We start from the raw sequence: 11,505 nt of genomic DNA on the forward strand, positions 1-11,505 counted from the left end.
GCAGGGCAAAAGGGCAGCCTGCCTACCTGTGGGAAACAAGGAGCCTGTCAGTAATTCGGCCGTCCCAGGGGGCAGTTATGCGATTGCTCTCACAAATATGCGATTGCTCTCACAAACGTGATGAACAACACACAAGTCAGTAAATAAGGCTAAAGTGCTTTATTTACATATAAACAAATTGGGAGCTCTACATCATGGCTCCCTCTCTCTGGCATCACAGCCAGTAAAGAGAAAGAACAAAGGAACAACAGTCCCACGTAAACATCCTGTCTACGTCTCTTCCACTTTGTGGGAATGAAAACACATACAGTCATATGATACACAATAACCCTATGACTGCAGACGGGGAATGAATCCTAACAAACTCCCCCGATTTATGCCCTGTGCTGCAGTTCACCTTTGGAACTACCTGCAACTGGATTGGCATTGGCCATACCATCTTGCATTTCTGATAAGTCATGGCGTCATAGCTCTTTGACTATCAGGTACACACGCCCCTTTGGACGTGGTCCAGCTTCCTTCTCCAAGGAAAAAATGGTCTTTGCCCATGCAGCCTTTGGGCATGGTTCACTGTCTCTTGAGGACAAACTCTGTACCCTTCTCTGGACTCCGGGTTTTGAGACCTGTGGTGAGCTACTTACAACAGTGTAATCCAAACATCTGTGTTAGCAAACTCTTCAGCATACACATACCCTTGTGTGTCGAGCCGCCTACAAACAGCGCCATCTTTTAGCAACTGTGCTAGCAAACTCTTGCACTATGGCAGTGAAAACTCTTGTGAGCACATCTGCTGTTTATAACAGCGAAAAAACTTACTATGTAACAGAGCCAAGGGTGGCTGGGCTTCCCCCTCCAATTCCCAGAACCAGACCCCCCCTTTCCCTCGCTTCCCCCTCCCACCTGACCCACCACTGGGCTGGCACCTGCTCCCTGCCCTCCCTCAAATTATCCAGGACTTGCCCGTCCTGCCCAGCTGGCCAATGTGCTGTGCCACACACTCTCGAAGGACAAGCAACACCCCCAGCCCCGTGTGGAGCAGGCCGGACATTCCTCCGGGGGCAGGAGCTGCAGAGCAAAAAAACACTCCTGCTCCCCCACTTTTAACATTGAAAGCAATGCGGGAGACGGGGGAAGCATCTTCTCACATCCCTGCCAGGAAGCTCTCGCTTCTGGGGACCAGCGTGTGCCTGCCCTGGATCTCCAAGCTGAGCTGCTCCCATGAACACGCTGAGCAAAAGGCTGCCCTTCTCTTCTTCACCAACCAGGCTGGATCATCAGCATGTGCCTCTCCCTTCCCCCAGTGGGGTCAAATGACAGCCATAACAGTCCTTTCCCCTCTGCAGAATCCCAGCTGAGCACCGCAAAGCCGCCTTCTCTCCAGGGAAGCTGCTCTCCTGCTGCCACACTCTCTCTCTGCTCACCTCTGAACTGCTCCTCCATCTACTCAGGGGATCCAGCATCTACTCCCCTCAAGATGCAACGGAGGGGAGGGGGTGACCCTCTTGCCAAAATAGCAGCAGGAACCCATCCCTTACTGGCAGCGACAGACAAGACGCATATTGGGGGGGGCACCCTCTTTACGCTTGGGCCTCAACGCCTTGCCAAAACAGCCCCTTGCAGGTGCTCCTGCAGGATCCTGGCAGCCCTGCCGGCACAAAGTCTAGAGCCTGCTTTAAGCGGCCGTGTGATCTGCCATTCCCGGAAACGGGCCCTGAGCTCCACCTCAAGTCCACCTCCTGAAATCAACAGGACTTCCCTCTGAGTAAACGATGCCCAGGATCAGGACGCAAAGCTCATTCTGGTTTTTGCTCCATTCAAAGAATCCCAAAGACATCGCAGATTCAAGGTGCACAATTTGCAAGCAGGGTGTGGTGGTTCAGCCGGGGTTGCCAGCTTACCAGGAAAGAGCAGCACACAGGGGCACCTGCTGTGGCCTTCCTGCTTCACTTCTTGCCAGGGCTGAGCAACAAACCAGGAAGTGCAATGAACCTTGGCTTCCTGTGACATACAAACTCTTGGTTGTGCTTTTGTTTCCCCCAGAAAGTCTAAATCACTAGCAGGCCTCAGACAGGGTCTTGTCGCTGCCTTGTAAGCCCAGGCTTGTTAGGGAGAAGCCAGCCAGGATCCCCGATTCCAGGATCACAGGAAGCGACAGTCAGTTCTCCAAGCAGTGGTGCATTAGCAGGAGTAGTTTTTACAAAAGTGTCACAGGCAAGAACTGGGGAGATCCAGGTTCAAATCACCACTTAGCCATGAAGCTGACTGGGTGAACATGAGTCAGTCTAGTCTCTCGGCCTGGTCTACCTCACAGGGTTGTTGTGAAAATAAAAGGGGCAAGGAAAAGTGGCATGATGTAAGTAAAATAAATTGTGGCTTTGTGCTCTGCTTCTTCCCCTCACATCTGGGGAAGGGTGGCCAGGCAGAAAGGACCGCCCCCCCCCCCGCTTGCTCCCAAGTGGACACAGCTGTGCCAGTGCAAAGGTGGCCATGCCGGGCTGAGAGCACAGAGTGTGCAAGGAGGAGAAGGGGGGGTGTCACACAGTCTGGTTTGTGTGTCCTTTGAGGAGGCAGCGCTCTTCTGCCTTTGAGGAGCACAATCTGAACTACTGTATATGCGACAAGAAAAAGCCTATGAAATGGTTTATTGGCCCCAAACAGTAAATCTCTAGTGCTTGAGTAATTCAAGTTACTCAGATTAGAGGCGAAGGCTGTTTCCCTGGATAGACTGACAGGGACCAGATTGTCTCTTGGGCCTTGACTTTTGTTTTGCAAGACCAAGACAGCTGTTATGAAATGGGCAAATTGCACCCACCATGTGACACTTTCAGAGCTTTTTCACAATCAGTATTTAGCGTGACACTGTTTGCTCACTTTTTATGGGATATGCTAAACTTGTGCCTTCCCCATAACTATTTTGGACTTTCCCAGACCGCAGGAACTTGTCAGAAGAACAGATGAGGAGCACAGATCATAGAATCATAGAGTTGGAAGAGACCACAAGGGTCATCCAGTCCAACCACCTGCCAAGCAGGAAACACCATCAAAGCATTCTTGACATATGCCTGTCAAGCCTCTGCTTAAAGACCTCCAAAGGAGGAGACTCCACCACACTCATTGGCAGCAAATTCCACTGCCGAACAGCTCTTACTGTCAGGAAGTTCTTCCTAATGTTTAGGTGGAATCTGCTTTCTTGTAGTTTGAATCCATTGCTCCGTGTCCGCTTCTCTGGAGCAGCGGAAAACAACCTTTCTCCCTCCTCTATATGACATCCTTTGATATATTTGAACATGGCTATCATATCACCCCTTAACCTTCTCTTCTCCAGGCTAAACATACCCAGCTCCCTAAGCCGTTCCTCATAAGGCATCGTTTCCAGGCCTTTGACCATTTTGGTTGCCCTCTTCTGGACACGTTCCAGCTTGTCAGTATCCTTCTTGAACTGTGGTGCCCAGAACTGGACACAGTATTCCAGGTGAGGTCTGACCAGAGCAGAAGACAGTGGTACTATTACTTCCCTTGATCTAGATGCTATACTCCTATTGATGCAGCCCAGAATTGCATTGGCTTTTTTAGCTGCTGCATCACACTGTTGACTCATGTCAAGTTTGTGGTCTACCAAGACTCCTAGATCCTTTTCACATGTACTGCTCTCAAGCCAGGTGTCACCCATCCTGTATTTGTGCCTTTCATTTTTTATTTTTATTTTTGCCCAAGTGTAGTACTTTACATTTCTACCTGTTAAAATTCATCTTGTTTGCTTTGGCCCAGTTGTCTAATCTGTTAAGGTCATTCTGAAGTGTGATCCTGTCCTCTGGGGTATTAGCCACCCCTCCCAATTTGGTGTCATCTGCAAACTTGCTCAGGATGCCCTCAAGCCCATCATCCAAGTCATTGATAAAGATGTTGAACAAGACTGGGCCCAAGACAGAACCCTGTGGCACCCCACTAGTCACTTCTCTCCAGGATGAGGAGGAGCCATTGATGAGCACCCTTTGGGTTCGGTCAGTAAGCCAGTTACAAATCCACTGAATGGTAGCATTGTCTAGCCCGCATTTTACCAGCTTCTTTACAAGAATATCATGGGGCACCTTGTCAAAGGCCTTGCTGAAATCAAGATAGGCTACATCCACAGCGTTCCCTTCATATACCAGGCTTGTAATTCTGTCAAAAAATGAGATCAGATTAGTCTGACATGACTTATTTTTCAGAAACCCATGCTGACTTTTAGTGATCCCAGCGTTCCTTTCTAGGTGCTCACAGACCGTTTGCTTAATGATCTGCTCTAGAATCTTTCCTGGTATTGATGTCAGGCTGACTGGGCGGTAATTGTTTGGGTCCTCTCTTTCCCCCTTTTTGAAAATAGGGACAAGATCTGCCAGGGTAGATGTCCTTAGCATCTGTCTTTTTTAAAAAGGCACGGCTTTGATGGAGTGTCGGCAGACTGAACCCACCGCAGTTCAGCACAGGTCCATTTCAACATTGGTGGGGGACACGTATGATTCCATTTTTGTTCTTTTGATTCAACACCTCTTTCATTTAAAAAAGGCGGGAGGGAAAATGTTAACCATGATTAAAAGTTTTCTTTTAAAAATTAAAACAGGGTCGTAAAATGAACCCCCACAGGGGTTCCGGTAAATGTGTGCTGGGGTGCAAAGCCCCCCCCCCCCTGCAGCAGATGTACCTTGTGTGAACAGAAGATAGCAGGCAGAGTCAGCACTCCCCGCAGTATGAGAAGGCCACTGCAGCTCTCCTCCTCGCAGCTGGCAATGCAGCAGCAAGGATTGGGCAGCATGGGGAGGAGGCAGCTGAAGGAAGCCGCTTAAGCCGTGGCAGGGAAGGTGGCCCTTGAGCATGGATTGAAGGAAACGAAAGGGGGAGACACCTTCCCAGAAACAAGGCAAGGCAGAGCAGACCCCAGATAATCAGGAAGGGCAAACAGATGAGCGAAGGAGGAATTCTGCATGGAATCTCTTGCTCAAGGACCCCAGATAGCAGCAGCAGCCCATGATAACGCCCTAGCAAATTGGGGGAGGAGAGGTTGCTCCCTCCCCCCCTTCAGACCAAACAGGGGGGCTAGTGAGGGTGCACAGAGAAGATGCCAGGCTGTGCCAGCAGCAAGGGACAAGTTAGTCCCCTTTTGCAGTCCAGAGCTATGGGCACAGCTTGGTTGTGCCACTTAGCCAGAAGCTGCAAGGTGGAAGGGAGGAGAGCAGCATTTTGCCCCCCCCCACCCGCCCCCCTCTCCTCAGTCCCCATTCCTACGGTAGCACTTGCTGGCTTCTGTCAGCAACTGGGAGGGGGCCAGGCAGCTGTGATAGAAAAGGAAACTTGGCCTCCAATGCTTCCCCAGAGAACGGAAACAAGGCCAGGATAGTGCAGGTTGGCTGGGGGAGGGGGGAGGCTTGGGGGGGGGCTGCAGCTGGCCACGGAAAAAAGGCCCCTGCTCCCTGGCCCAAGAGGGACCCCAAAGAAGCCCCCTAGGCACCCAAAGGGGTTTCCTTTCCCCATCCCCATCGAGGGTGCTCCTCCAGGCTCACTAAGAATGGATTGTGGCGGACTGGGAACAGGGCGGGGGGGGGAGGGAGGCACCCCCAGCCACCTGGGAAGGAAGGAACCCTTGCTGGTGCCACATGCAGAGCCAGCCAGGAAGTCACTCCAGCAGAGACGCCACACCCAAATGGGACAGCCTGGAAGGAGGCCAGCCAAAGACACACACACACACACACACACACACACACACACACACACACACACACACCGACTGTGTGTGTGTCAAGCATCCCAGTGACATCCTGGCCGGCCAAGGGGGCACCTGCCCCCCCCCACCGTTGCTGCCGCTGTGTCACCGGGCTCTGCATCTGCGCAGGGCACACGGAGACCCCTACGGGTGGCAGCGCCTGCCGACAATGGGGGTGGGGGCTGCCGCGTCCCCTCCTCCTTCCCCCCCCGCCCGTAATCCGCTTTGAGTTTAAGGCGTCCTAATTCCCCGCCGGGCCTATTTCTGGCCTCGGCGGCCCTAATCCCTTCGCTCGGCCCACCCAGCATGGGGAGGGGGCGCCGAGATGCCCTGGGCCGAATCAGCCACCATGAGCGGGGGGGGGGCACAGCGAAGGCCAGGCTCGCAGGAAACCTCCGTGGGGACCTTGGATCTTTCCGCATCACCAAAACAACAGAAACCCCAAGGGCCCCCTTCCCCCCTCCAAAGGGCAAAAGCAACATCAGCTGCCCCCTCTTTTTAAAGGCGAGGTTTGCAGCAGGGGGACGTGGCAACCGATTCTGGGGGTGGGGGTTGTTTCTGCAAAGGTGGATAAGCCATCACCAAGGGAAGCTCTAGCAGCGAAGTTCCCTGGTCCAGCTATAATAAATAATAATAATAATATCATTTATACCCCGCCCATCTGGCTGGGTTTCCCCAGCCACTCTGGGCGGCTTCCAACAGAAATATTAAAGTACAACAATTCATTAAACATTAAAAGCTTCCCTAAACAGGGCTGCCTTCAGATGTCCTCTAAAAGTCTGGTAGTTGTTTTTCTCTTTGACATCTGATGGGAGAGCGTTCCACAGGGCGGGTGCCACTACCGAGAAGGCCCTCTGCCTAGTTCCCTGTAACTTGGCTTCTCGCAGCGAGGGAACCGCCAGAAGACCCTCGGCGCTGGACCTCAGTGTCTGGGCAGAATGATGGGGGTGGAGACGCTCCTTCAGGTATACTGGACCGAGGCCGTTTAGGGCTTTAAAGGTCAGCACCAACACTTTGAATTGTGCTCGGAAACGTACTGTCCCTCTGCTGCCCAGCGCCCCCGCGAGGGCTCTTGGTTCCTGCCTGCGCATCTCTTCCAGGAGCCAGAGCGGGTCGCCTCCTCTGCTGGGCCTGCGGAGAGCGGCCTTTCTCTCCAAGCCAAACCCAGTCCTGGTGCTTTTCATTAGGGACTGAGATTGAAAGGCCACTGAAAGGCAGTTAAAGACCAATTCTTGGGGTGTGCCACCTGCCGCCTGAGAAAGCAGCAGCCTGGCCAGGGGGAGACTGCAGGGCCAGTCTGGGACAGAGGCCTGGCAACACACACACACACACAAACCCGCAAACTCAAACAAAGGGAGCAAGGCCACAGCAGCTCTTCTGCAGGAAGGGCCCAGCCAGCAGAACAGGATGACCCACACAGAGATGCTCCAAGGGGCACACAGCCCGTCCTCCTCCCAAGGGGCAAGAGCCCCACTCTGTACCTCCTCTCATGCCCTGGGCAGAAGGACCAGCCTCACACAGCGGCTGAAGGCTCAAGTCATACCAGTGGGGGGGACCCCCTTTCTGTGGCCCCAGAGGCCCCCCTTCAAGTGCAGGGTTCCGGAGAACTCAGGGGTTGAGGGAGGAAAGGGGCTTTTTTGTTATGATTTCACCTCACAACTCTGTGTCTTGCACTCTAGAAAATGTTGCTTTGAGACCAAGATGACAGATGCCAAGAGCCAATTCAGAAATGTGCTATGTGATGTCCTGCAATGTGGAAACCGGCCAAGAGACTTCAGGGAACCGACTAGCACCTAAACCCCAAATCCAGCCTCCTCACCTAGAAAGAAACCAAACCAGAACAGAGCCGGACGGACGGGCGTCCTCCCCTTAGAACAGGCACCCCCAACCTGCGGCCCTCCAGATGTTTTGGCCTACAACTCCCATGATCCCTAGCTAACAGGACCAGTGGTCAGGGATGATGGGAATTGTAGTCCAAAACATCTGGAGGGCCGAAGGTTGGCGATGCCTGCCTTAGAAGCACCTCCACATCCAACACAATAGATTCTCCGGCGCTCCAGGCCAAGGAGCGTCCCTCACTCCCCTGAGATGGAACGTTTTATGCTCGCTAATATACGACAACACATTTTGCGGGGTTGTGCATTGACGCCGTGCATGAAAAGCAGCCCCATTTAGCACACTGAGTGTGTGACTCCGCTCTTCCCTCAGAGCGATCCATGCCCAAGAAGATATTCCCCACCCTCGAGAGCGCAGCATGTTCAGTGTCATCACAGGGGAACACCCCAGAATTCTCTTCTGCAATCTGGAGAGCAACAGCCCCTCGCTTTATCTGTGGCAAAGATCCATCCCTCACTCTCTGTCTTGCATGGTGCGCCTGGAACACTTCTTGTGCCTGAAGAAGAGTTCAGGATAGTCTGAAACCTCTCTCAGACTGACCCCATAAAATGTGGCCTCGCTCCCTTGGGGTCCTTTGCTCTGTGGGACCAGCGAACTTGCCAAGGACCTTCAGCTGCTCTGGGTGACCCACTTGGGGTCCCAGCTCTACAACTCCTTGAAAGGCAGACTCAGCTTCCATCAGGGACCCCAGCCCGGGGTGGGCTGCTCGGCCATCCCCCAGCTGCAGCTCAGGTGCCCCTTCCTCCTCCTAGGGGAAGGCCCAGGAGCTGGGAGGGGGCAGCAGCCTCCTCTTCCCAAACACTGAGCAAGACAACCTTCTGGTGCAGCAGCAGCAGCAGTCCTGCCCTGCCCCACAGGGCACCCAGGGGCCACCGCCACACGTACCCAAGTCATCTGGGCCCTGGGCCAGCGTTGAGGGCTGGGCTGGAGCTTATTTAAGCCGGCTGCAATGCAGACTGGAAGGGCCAAAGCATTTCGCAGACCCCAGCTCACTGCTGAACCGTGGGGCCTTGCAGCCACTTCCCCACTAGCCAACTTGGCAGGCCAAGACCCTTTGCTCCCTCCCACCCAGCCAGCGCTGAACAAGAGGCAGCTGCTGCATTTGGGACACACATCAGGCTCCCCCAGCTACATGGAGGACATGTGCCAAAGCCCAAGCACTGAGCACAGAGGCTCTAATCCTGCCTGCCCACTTCGTGGAGCTCAGAGCACCAAGGAGGAACTGGGCAGGTGCCCACCATGACTGTAGCACAGGATGGTGGGGGGCACACTGGTACTCTCCAGCAGATGTTGTGAATGGCACCTGCCCTCCCCTCTGAGGCCAAGCCCCCTGGGGCAAATGGGAGTTGTGGTCTGACACATTCGAAGGCACCCTTGCCAGTCAACTCTCCTCTCTCACAGCAAACCCGTGTGGTGGGGCAAGGCTGTTTACAAAGATGTTTATTCGGCTTTACGCCCATCATGAAACACAACAAATTAAATCAAATAAAACAGCGGACTCGTACAAGCCACAAATAATATAACACAATTCACAGCTCACAAGGACAAATATTAACAATTCAAAAAGAAAAGTTTAAGATTATGATTAAAAATTTAGGCACTACGCTAAAATCAATATCTGATGTCATTATAGAAAATTCTTATAACTATAAATAATCAGCTAACATTCCATTCCGCCTCTTGTACGAGAGGACGGCTGTTAGGAATTTAGCAACCTGTAGAGTAATATAAGGGTCCACATCTTGAAGAACCCAGGCAAGCTGTAGGTCAACTGGTTTGTCAGCCATAGGCTGGATTATGGAGTTTAGTATACTAGCACGAGCCGAACTGTACATAGGGCAGATAAACATAACATGATGTAGAGATTCAGATGTTTTAATTTCACAAGCACACATTGAAGAGACTTGGCCCTTAGTAAATCTATGTTTCAGCACGTTTGTTGGAAAAACATTGAACCTAGCTTTAATGAAGCTATATTGGTGAGATGCGGCCGTAAGCGATGTTAAATAGGACGGAGCACGGTAAATAGGGGTTATGCCGAAATTTAGTGTATAAATCTAAGGCTGGGGCAAGGCTGAGTGTGACTCCTGCAAGGCCAAGCCAGGAGGGGGTCAGCTAGTGCGGGGGGGTGGGTGGGTGGGCTGTGTCCTGCCTTCTTCAAAGCTGTCAGCTGCCCAGGGGGACAGAGGGGCAGATCGAGGATATATAGACGAAGAACCAACACCAGGAACCAAAGGACTTCTTTTCCCTCCTGGCTTCTTCCTCTCACACCCCACACACAGCCTGGGGTTTATTATCCTATTCCCTGAAGACCCACCTGGTGCCACGACCCTCCTTCCCTCCACCCGCCTTCTAAAAAAGACAAAGAGGCCTCTTCCCAAAGACATCAAGGAAATTTACAAATCATTCCACTCGGAACAAACAAAAGGAAAACGAAAAGCCAGAGAGCAGGGGGGCCAACTTGAATAAAATATTGGGGGGGGGCAGGTAAGCCCAGTCCCACATAATCGATCACAAGGCACGGTTCATGCACACCATTTGACTGCGAATGTCCATTAACTGGGGGGAAGCTTCTCAAATATTTTAGGGGGGGCAGGGACCTCGGCCCCTAGGAGTTGGCTCCAATGCCAGAAAGTCTTCAATTCTGCATTTCATTTGGGCCAGGTTTCATTTACGATTTAATCCCCTATTTTCGCGGGGGGGGGGGGCACTGCCTCTGCTCTGATGCTGCTCAGGCCGCGCTGGGTGTTTTTCACACCGCCTGCCCTGGGCTCCATCCATGCTTCCTCCGCGCCGACGGAGCCCCTCCAGAGCTCCCGCCCCACCGCATTGCAGGCCTCCCGGGAGAGCCAAAGAGGCTGAGCCCCCTACCGGCCATCGGCGCCCCCCCCGGAGGAGGCTCGACTCCGGCCTCGCTTTCCAGCCCCGGACGCCGCGGGACAGCTCCACGGCCCCCGCCCGACAAAGCACCAAGACCAGGACCCCCATTGCCGGAATGGGGGGGGGGGCGACCAGGTAAGGCGACGGGGCTCCCGCCCCAAGGCATCCCTCCCCCGGCGGCAGTTTGCATCCGTCTCCCTCCCGCGGCTCCTCCGGACCGTAGCATCACCTCCCCCCACCCCCGCGGCTTAGGATTCCGCTGCTCCCGAGGGCCGCGCAGCCCCCGCCGCAGCGCTGCTGGGAACCGGGCTTGCCCCCCCCCTCCTCCGCCGCCGCGGCGCTCACCTGACGGGCTTCGGCGCAGCTCCGCGGCTCGCCTGGCGCAGCTCGGCGTCTAGGGACGGCGGCGCTGCGGGGGGGGGGGCTTTCCTGCCGGGCGGGGGCGGAGCGTCAGGAGGGGGCGTGGCCAGGAGTCGAAATGCAGCAGGGGGAGGGGGAGGCGCAGCGGCACAGGCCGACCAGAAAGAGACCCCCACGCACCCACCCCCTCGGAGAGGCTTGCTGCAGCTCTGGATTCCGGGCAAGGGAAAGCGCACCTTGGAGGCAGGTTGTGCCACGAGCCCGGCGGCCGCTGGATCCAACCCAAAGGCAGGGCAGGGGGCTTCTTTTCTCGGCCAGCCTAAGCTGCGCTCGCGGGGACGGGGGACACCCAGGCGCCCCACTGGACGCCCGTCCGTCCGCGGGACCGGAGCGCAGCAGCAGCAGCAGCAGCAGCAGCAGCAGCTCTTTCCCTGCGCTTGGCGTCCGATGGGGCAGCTGGATCACCAGTCCTGCCCCATTGCAAACCTAGGGCAGCTAAGAAGGGACCCCAACCCACTACCATCAATTATCATCCTGGGGGACGACGATACCGGGCGCCTTGCGGTTCGGCCACCCAAGCAGGGCTCTGCCCCGAGCGGCTTCCCATCCGAAGCCGTTTCCGCCGCCAGAGG

At 54.6% G+C, this 11,505-nt stretch overlaps 1 protein-coding gene across 4 annotated transcripts in view; it reads right to left on the reverse strand.

Moving 5' to 3' along the window:
• GRINA (glutamate ionotropic receptor NMDA type subunit associated protein 1) overlaps positions 1-11,505 on the reverse strand; it is a 37,635-nt gene extending 26,130 nt beyond the window's left edge. Inside the window, exon 1 of one of the 4 annotated variants that reach the window (XM_088676145.1) lies at positions 11,110-11,505. The gene's annotated coding sequence lies outside the window, so the exon portion shown is untranslated. Of the gene's footprint in view, positions 1-10,858; positions 11,067-11,109 lie in introns of those variants that run through there. The other 3 variants (XM_088676141.1, XM_035124644.3, XM_088676143.1) reach the window with 3 other exon arrangements.

The sequence above is a fragment of the Zootoca vivipara genome, chromosome 8 (assembly GCF_965207765.1).
Source record: "Zootoca vivipara chromosome 8, rZooViv2.hap1.1, whole genome shotgun sequence".
NCBI lineage: Eukaryota > Metazoa > Chordata > Lepidosauria > Squamata > Lacertidae > Zootoca > Zootoca vivipara.